Source organism: Labeo rohita, chromosome 25 (assembly GCF_022985175.1).
Source record: "Labeo rohita strain BAU-BD-2019 chromosome 25, IGBB_LRoh.1.0, whole genome shotgun sequence".
Taxonomy (NCBI): Eukaryota; Metazoa; Chordata; class Actinopteri; order Cypriniformes; family Cyprinidae; genus Labeo; species Labeo rohita.
Window position 1 is genome coordinate 28,080,785 of NC_066893.1, and position 9,762 is coordinate 28,090,546.

General features: G+C 34.8%; 1 protein-coding gene across 1 annotated transcript in view; it reads left to right on the plus strand.

The window, feature by feature from the left end:
* Positions 1 to 4,169: 4,169 nt before the first annotated feature.
* The window catches only part of LOC127156865 (GRAM domain-containing protein 2A), a 42,100-nt gene continuing 36,507 nt past the window's right edge, over positions 4,170 to 9,762 (plus strand). The window contains exon 1 of the mRNA XM_051099978.1: positions 4,170 to 4,391. The gene's annotated coding sequence lies outside the window, so the exon portion shown is untranslated. The remainder of the gene's footprint in view (positions 4,392 to 9,762) is intronic.

Below are 9,762 nucleotides of genomic sequence, written 5' to 3' on the forward strand. Positions count from 1 at the left end.
ATATATATATATATATATGTATATGTATGTATATATGTGTGTATATATATATATATATATATATATATGTGTGTGTGTGTGTCTGTGTGTGTGTGTGTGTGTGTGTATATGTATGTGTATGTATATAGGAGTGTGTATGTGTATATATATATATATATGTATGTATATATATGTATGTATATATGTATGTGTGTATGTATATATGTGTGTGTGTGTGTGTGTGTATATAGATACATATATAGCAGTCAAAAGTTTTTGAACAGTAAGATTTTTAATGTTTTTTAATTAAGTTTCTTTTGCTCATCAAGCCTGCATTTATTTGATCCAGAGTACAGTAAAATTGTAAACTGTTTTTACTAATTCATTTTACTATTTTTCTGAATATTTGAAAATTTTAAAATTGTTTTAAATTTTAAAATTATTCCTGTGATTTCAAAGCTTAATGCTTAAGCTTAAGCTTGATTAATTTAAAGCATCCTTGCTAAATTAAAGTATTAAAAACATTGACTCCAAGCTTTTGAATGATATAGTGTAAACTGATACTAAAGTTTTTTATTTTAAATCCTCGTTGTTGGATCTCTCTATTCATCAAAGAATCCTGGGGAAAAAATACTCAACTGTTTTAAATATTGATAATAAATATTTCTTGAACAGCAAATCAGCATATTAGAATGATTTCTGAAGGATCATGTGACACTGAAGACTGGAGTAATGATGATGAAAATTCAGCTTTGATCACAGGAATAAATTACATTTTAAAATATATTAAAATAAAAAAAGTTATTTTCAATAGTAAAAAAATAATTTCAACATTTTACTGTTTTTGCTGTACTTTGGATCAAATGAATGCAGGCTTGGTGAGCAGAAGAAACTCCTTTGACTGGTAGTGTATATTGTTATGTTTATAGGCTACATTTGGTTAATTTGGGGAAATGCCATAGGAAAAAGGCTTCATCTCATATAAGAAATGCAGAGTAGAAGATCTAAGAAAATGTTTAATTTCTCGTTTTCTGTATCCACACTTATTTTACCAAAAATAAATAAATACTTACATAATCTACACAGACCAAATCAATACCAGGAATTGTATTACAAGGCTTTGGCCAGCAGAGGGCTGTCTTTTAAATGCTTTTAGGACACTGTATTTTTGGCTAGTTAATGATTCGAGATCATTAACAGAAATTGTGTTCCCTAGTTCGTATGACAGGAAGTTCTTGATTGTATCGGTGTATGAACGCCATTTTTAACTTACGAGGGGATGGTGTACAGTCGATTAAATAGTTGACAATTTGGTGTATCTGCATCAAACACTGAAAATACTATTTTCATATTTCGTTATAAGATCTTAAGACAATGTAGCTTAATAAACGTACTGTACGTGTATAAATAAAACGTAATAAGGACCAAATGTGTTCAGTTCTGTAACCATCCAAGTTATTAGACAGAGGAAGTTGTACCCATATAAAAATGGTGTATGAAGTACCTCGTCCTTGACAGCAGTCTTGTTTCTTCCACGTCCAAAAGCATATTTAACATTTAACATCTTGGGAAATAACTCAAACCTGTGGAGAGTTATGTAAAAACCGAGTTCACATCATAAACATTTATCATTTAAAACAGTGAAAGACGTTTTCCTTTTTGAAAATCACTTTACGGCCTCTGAGGTACTTTTCAGCGTTGTGCTGTTGGCCCAGCTTCGCGCCATCAGGTGACCAGCGCGGGAATAAAAAGCCGCGAGTACTTGAGGATTCAGCAGTTGCCATGGGAACCCCGCGTGAGTGCTGAAGGAGATTCAACCTCTTACAGAAACACAGAAGACAACATGAACGCAATGGTGTTCACTGAAAATAAGTGTTGATGTTCGCCAAATCTATTAAAGCTAATTTCACACGCCTTGTAACGTTTGTTCAATATTAAAAACGATCAACACGTAAAGAGTGTGTGTAAGAGCTTGTGAAGCCCTCGTGATGTTTTGCCCCTTTATATGCGAGGCACGTGCGCGATTAGAATTCAAGGCGCGTGCTCGTGGTGTGCCGAACACAAACAGCCCACTGTATGAGACTCGCAGGAATCCGCTGTGAATCTAAAACACTGTGCTCTGTTTATAATGCCTCGCAAGAATATGCAAAGATTTGATAAAACTGCTTGATGACAGACGGTACAATGAATTTACTGTATATACCACTGCACTAAATGATTGCCACATTCTTTTAGCATGTTACAGCATTTATATTGCACTTACAATAGTACCATAGCACCACAATATCTGTATTGTTTACATATGCATATTAACCGCATCCGCCTCTTTGTTCCCGTAAGAGCGGGCGCGGCCATTTGTGGGTTTTATGGGTCTAGTTTCCGTTCTCATCCACGTCCAGCTATTTTTAGCTGTACAAAGCAGCTGGTTTTGCTGCTTGATATTGCAAATGGATGCATTTTACCATATTATTTTTAATATAAAGTATTATCTTAATTATGAGCACACTGGTTTATATTGCAGACAGTTTTATCATTTACTGCAAGTTATTCTTCTCGTTATTTCCCTTTATTACAGGGCTTTGTGAAGTACTCGATTCTGATTGGTCAGTCACCACATTCCAAGGTATGTTATTCAATGATAACAACCAGCGTTGCCAAATCTGCGGTTTTCCCACGGAATCGGGTTACTTGTATTGTTGCCTTGGGTAGTTTTTGATGTCCACGGGTTGAAGCGACCCCAACGCCCCTGAAATGCCAATTTACCAGGGGTACCTCGACAAAAAACGTGTATTTTCTTTAATGGCAAAAATCACTTGGAGATTAATTAGAGATCATATTCCATGAAGATATTTTGTAAATTTCCTACCATAAATATATCAAAACTAATTTTTGATTAGTAATATGCATTGCTAAGAGCTTCATTTGGACAACATTAAAGGCGAATCAAATTTTTAACAAAGGGACCCCCCTCAAAATCTGACTGGGCTAATTTTGGGGTAGTTTTAAGTAGCAATTGGGCGGGTTTTGTAATAAAAACCTGGCAACCCTGATAACAACCGGTAAAAACTAATAACACAGGCTCATCCGGGTAACTGCCTGCAGTCGGCGCTGTTCACTTGCTGGGAACATTTTTTCTTGTGTTTTTTCTTGGATTTTAAGTAGAGATCATATTCCATGAAGATATTTTGTAAATTTGCTACCATAAATTTATCAAAACTTAATTTTTTTATTAGTAATATGCATTGCTAAGAACTTCATTTGGTCAACTTTAAAGGCGATTACATTTTTTTTCAAAATTTAGATTTTTTGCATCCTCAGTTTCCAGATATTTAAAATAGTTATATCTAAGCCAAATATTGTCCTATCCTAACCATACATCAATGGAAAGCTTATTTATTCTATTAAATAATAAATAATTGTAAATAAATAAATAATAATAATAAAATAATAAACATCATAATATAACAAAAAATAAAATAAATAAAAACATTAAAATAAATAAAATAATAAGTATTATTATAAATAATACATTTTGTGCTATTGAACATATTTTTACCGTTATTGCACAGGAAAACTGTGGATTTATAGTAATAGCCAACAATACATTGTATCAACAATACAAATTATCGTTGGGATCATTGGGATATTAAGTAAAGATCATGTTCCATGAAGATATTTTGTAAATTTCCTACTCTGCCGTAAATATATCACAACTTACTTTTTGATTAGTAATATGCATTGCTAAGAGCTTAATTTGAACAATTTTAGAGGCAGTTTTCTCAATTTTTTATTTTATTTTACTTAATTTTTTGCACCCTCAGATTGCAGATTTTCAAATAGTTGCATTTCGGCCTGTTTTTTACTTCTCCTATCCTAACAAACCATACATCAATGGAAGGATTATTTATTCAGCTTTCAGATGATGTATAAATCTCAATTTCAAAAAATTGACCCTAATGACTGGTTTTGTGGTCCATGGTCACATTTCATATACAATGTGTGTCATATTGTTAAATGATATTTGCCATGTGCAATTATCTGTTTAGTGCTTTTGGATGTAAAAATACAGAACGGAAGAGAGGAAGCGCTGTTACACAAGTGGTTTGCAGGTACATCCGTCCACGTGCTTGAAGAGCGACTGCAGCAGCACCACGACGGGGGCGGAGCTAACTAAAGAAGCCACGCCTCCATCGGCGACCGCAAGGCTGAGCAACAAGTCGCAACCGGTCTGCAGAATTTCCCGTTGCACGGTAATGAGCAGCGCTGGTGCCCTTCAAGAGCGAAGCACTCTCGGATTGTGATCCTGTGATGTTTATATGCGGTAATCACATGTGAATGTACACGCGGAACCCGATGGAGAAACACATCAGCTGTGTTTGTCATGAAATGACGGACTGGAGTTCGTTTTGAAGGTAAGAGACCGATACAATCATGTCCGCTTGCATATATTTTTACTTAATACGTTATTACTGGATACATTAATGCGTTTAGACGTGGAGTATTGAATTGTCAGGATTCTAAAGCGAATCTAAATGATGCAAGGATACAAGGATACTCTCTGGTTATAGTAGTGAAACTCTGCCACGTTTGCAGTGTTTTCATCCCAAATCCAGCACAGTTCAGTCCTGATGTGTACAAGAACACTTCATAGTGACAGTTTTATATCATTATTTAGTCATTTAGAAACCTTATTTAATGCTTTGCATGGAAAATTTCGTATACTAATTATAAAAATATATATGAGTCGAAGTTTTAGGAGATTTCTAACAATCGTTAATGTTATTAACCCTTTGATATGCTGGAATTGTGTAATCAGAAAGACACGAAATCAAAAATTCTTTTATTTTTACAAAATTATGTTGTTGTTTTTTTAAGTAAACGCTGTTACAAAAAGTAGTGTCTGTACTAAAATCCACTGTATTTACATTAAAAAAAATGCCCTGGTACCCTATATACATGGTGTAGATTTCTGTGGCCCATTTTAAATGCTTACAAAAAATAATTAAAAATATGAGGAGGACAATCTGAATGGTTTAATATCGTATTTAAAGATCTACACTGTAATTGTCATGCGTCAAAGGGTTAAAGCCTTAAATAAATTAAGAAAATAACAAGATAACATAAAATTACTATAAGATATAAACAATAAAAGCTAGTTTAACATATTAATAGATAGGTTCCAGTTAAAGTATTCGAAGTACTAAAACTAAAATAAATATTTTTTTTATATAAATGTTTTTTATTTTTAAAAATCAAATAATACTAAAAATATGTAAAAATTTTATTATAAAAATTGTATTTTTATTATTAAAAAGCAAAATAAAAAATTTTTTTTTTTTTTTACACACAGCTAAAAATATTATTAATATTTAAAACATTAATAATACTTAAACTCTTATTTTTCTATATGAAAAAAATCACCTTTAAAGTTGTCCAAATGAAGCTCTTAGCAATGCATATTACTAATCAAAAATTAAGTTTTGATATATTTACGGTAGGAAATTACAAAATATCTTCATGGAACATGATCTTTACTTAATATCCTAATGATTTTTGGCATAAAAGAAAAATCGATAATTTTGACCCATACAGTGTATTTTTGGCTATTGCTACAAATATACATGTGCTACTTAAGACTGGTTTTGTGGTCCAGGGTCACATATTGTTTTGTAAGTACTGCTATTTGAGTTTTATTGAGTTAAATGCGTTTCTTGTTGTGTTTGGAAGGGTTAAACGGCAACCGGTAACTTAAGGAGAGCGGAGGAGAGTAATTTAATGCGCCACAGCTCTTTTGTGTTAAAGTCTGTGAATGCGTCTTTGAGTTTTTAGCTCTCTGTGGTCATTTAACCGCATTAAAATGGCTCTTAAGCTATCTATACCCTTAAAAATACACCAAGCCCTTTGTATTGACTGTAATATTGTTTGTTTTGGCATAAGTTACATAACCTTGAACAGAAAAAGCAGACTGTTCGTTTTCCCTGTGACGTTGTGATGTGGACATGGGTGAAAAGGGTTTTCAGTGGCACCAAAGTGCTGTTGACAATTGTTGACCCCTGATGCTTATAGCGAGAGCTTAAACATGTAAACACACACACACCCTTGTGTATTATGGCTATAATTAGCATCCATTAAAAGCTGGTATTATTACATTAGACAAAAGATTCATGGTGCTCAGAATATGATCTGATGTGTGGTAAAGTGTGTGCAGTGTACACACGCCGTTTGAAGTGAAACACTCATTATGTTGTTGCAGTAAATGTGGAGTGAGTGGTTTTGCGGTCAGCTTGGCTTCTGTTTATGCTGAAAGTCAAACAGTAAGGCTTGGCTCCGGTTGCAAAAGCGAATGTCATAAGTGTTTGCATTAAGAAACACATGCATATACATTCTGTAAATGCTTTTGGAAGCATCTTGGAAGTTGAGTCAGATTCAAACCTTCATGAGCACCACTGCTGAATGTGTGGCAGCAGCTGTCTGAGAGTATATCGGCAATCAGCATCAACAGATAATCATAGAGGAGCATGATATGTGTGCTTGCATGTATGCCTGATGTATGCATTTGTGATGTGAATGCTTCAATACGTGATATGAGTGCTTACATGCGTGATAATCATGCTTGTGTGCATGAATGTGTGCTTGCATGCATGGGTGATGTTTTTACACGTGTGCATGTGTGATATGTGCACTTACACAGGTGATATGCATGATATGTGTGTATGCGTGAGTGATATGCATGCTTGAATGTATGTGTGATATTCGTTCTTGCATGCATGTGTGATGTGTGCTTGCCTGTGTGAGTGATATGCATGCTTGCATGTATGCATTTTTACATGCATGTATGCATGCTTGCATGCATGATATGTGTGCATCTATGTGTAATATGCGTTCTGACATGCTTGCCTGCGTGAGTTATATGCATACTTGCATGAAATACATGCTTACATATGCATTAGGGATGTAACGGTATGAAAATATCTTATCACGAATATCAATATTATTACGGTATTATTAAAATGAGCTGGAAATGTTCAAAAAGTACTGACACACAGATTGTTTCTCAAATAAAACAAACATCAAATAAAATGTTTGCATAAACACTAAAACAGTAACATTGCCAGTGATGTTAGGATTTTAAATGACATGTATTTTATCTGCTCCATAAATAATTCTAGATATCTTATCCGAGTTTAAATCTGTAGAATCCGCAATGCAAATTTGGTCCATTTTAGCCAGACAAAAACTGCACACAAGCTGAATGTAAATGTAATTCTCTGTAAATCTGCTCTCTGAGACTAAGAGGCGCTTTTGAAACAGCAAAGTTACAGCTGTTTCCCGTAACTTCCGTGGACAAAGCAGCATTGCGATGAAGAGCACGCCTTTATTAGATATTACATGGAGCGAAGATGAAAACAAAATGACATCAAAAATTTTCCAAAGACAGTCAGGAGCTTCAGAGGTACAGGTACATTCACTTAATTAGTTCATTCATATATTCATTTGTATAATTCCCTTATCATCCTTTTAAATCCCAGCTTTTCTGCCACAAAATGAAACTACTCTGTGTGCTATGCACACATGAGACTGTTATTTTAACTTTGCTTTATGCTGGATAGTATTTATTTATCCTGAGTTGATCAAATTACGGTAATCAAATATGGTTTATTGATAATTAAAATATGAAACGGTAATACTAACCGTGGGGAATTTTATCATGATTTATTGTCAAACCGGTTATCATTCGATCCCTAATATGTGTGCTTGCATGCATGATATGTGTGCTTGCCTGTGTGAGTGATATGCATGCTTACATGCATGATACGTGTGCTTACATTCATGTATGCATGATTTGCACGTGTGATATGTGTGCTTGCATGTATGTGTGATATGCATTCTTGCATGCATGCTCACATTTGTTATGTGTGCTTGCATGTGTGATATGCATGCATACATGCATCAAAGTGTGATATGTGTGCTTGCATGTGAGATTTGTTTGCTTGCCTGCATGAGTTATATGCATGCTTACATGCATGATATACATGCTAACATTCATACATGTGTAATATGTGTGCTTGCCTGTGTGAGTGATGTGCACGCTTGTGTGTGATATACGTGCTTGCATGTATGCGTGATATGCATTCTTACATGCGTGCTTACATTTGTGATACTTGTGCTTGTATGTGTGATATGCATGCTTAAATGCATGCATATCACACATACAAGTGATATGCATGCTTGCATGCATGTGTGATATGCATTCTTACATGCATGCTTACATGCGTTCTTACATTTGTGATTTGTGTGCTTGCCTGTGTGAGTGATATGCATGCTTACATGTGTGATATATGTGATGCGTGTATGCGTGATTTGCATGTGTGATATGCATTCTTACATACAAGTGATATGCGTGCTTACATGTGTGATATGCATTCTTGCATGCTTACATGTCTGATTATATTTGTGATACGTGTGCTTGCATGTGTTTTATGCATGTTTACATGCATCTATGTGTGATATGCATGCTTGTATGTCTGTTTACATGTGTGATAGTTTCATTGTATGGCTCTCAAGTCAGTGAAAACTGGTTGCTTGGTTCTGAGAGAGGTTTATAGGCACTATTGCGATGAATTCACTGTATTTTTACCACAGATGTGACTTACTTGCGTCACTCTGCATCTGTCGCTCTTTCAGATGCATCTTTGCATCCTTTGCCAGACGTCTCATCAGTCTGAGTTTTGCCTCCTTCTCCTTCTAAGGCACTGTAGGTTATATATGCGAGCTCGCATGGAGTCATATGAATAATAGAAGCTGACTGTTAGTCGTGGCAGTCATGTACACACAGGTTGAGCCGTCTCTCTCTAATGCAGGAACGTGTTGGGAGTGGAGATTTTCTTACATTTGCATTATTTCCAACTCATGCTGAACTTCCGACATCCTTGTGGTGTGTGTTTTGTGCCCAAATGTCTTCTGACAGTTTGCATGTTTTGTCAGGTCACTGTTAAGTCATGTTGTACGTGAAGGAGGGCTTGTATGTTTTTACAAGAAGCATTTTAATTTCAGAATTGCTACTTATGTTTACTTTCTGTGTTATTATTTGAAATTTACTAGACGTTTTTGGGGTGAAAACTCTTTCAAAGTACACTGATGTATTTCACTGTTGATGCATTTTGCATCGTCTTGGCTGTAGTTTAAGTTTGTGTGAAATGAAATGGAAAAAGAAACTCACATTTTTGACAAAATACTGGGACTTTTTTTTATGCTGTTTTAACTTCCTGATAGGATTCCCAACACATCAGGAAATTAGCAAGAGCGAATCACCACAACGTTTTCACTTTCAAGAACATTTGAACTTGAATAAAACTGAAAACGAGGTCAGAACGAGTTTAGCAGGACGCTGGTTACTTTATATTTTGTACACCTGTGTAGAGAAGCAGAAGGAACAGAAGATTCGTTCAGACAACTCTGTGAACCTCTGTGTGAAAACCAGCCAAACAGACCTGAGGTTTAAGTAAGTTTTTTTGCATAAACAGAGCGTCTTTCTTCATATGGGCTACTTGAGTGAATGACGCAAGAGACATTACAATCTAATAGGAAATGTTGAAAAAAGTTTCACATTTTGGCAATGTGGGATAATTTCACAACAACATGACCGGACCACGTTTCATCCCAAATTATACTTTCCATAAACTAAATGAAGCCTGTTTTAAGGACCATTAAGTGACTCTATTTTCAAGACAATTAAACACATTTTCCCACATAATTGTCATTACTATAATGGTTTTAGCTTCA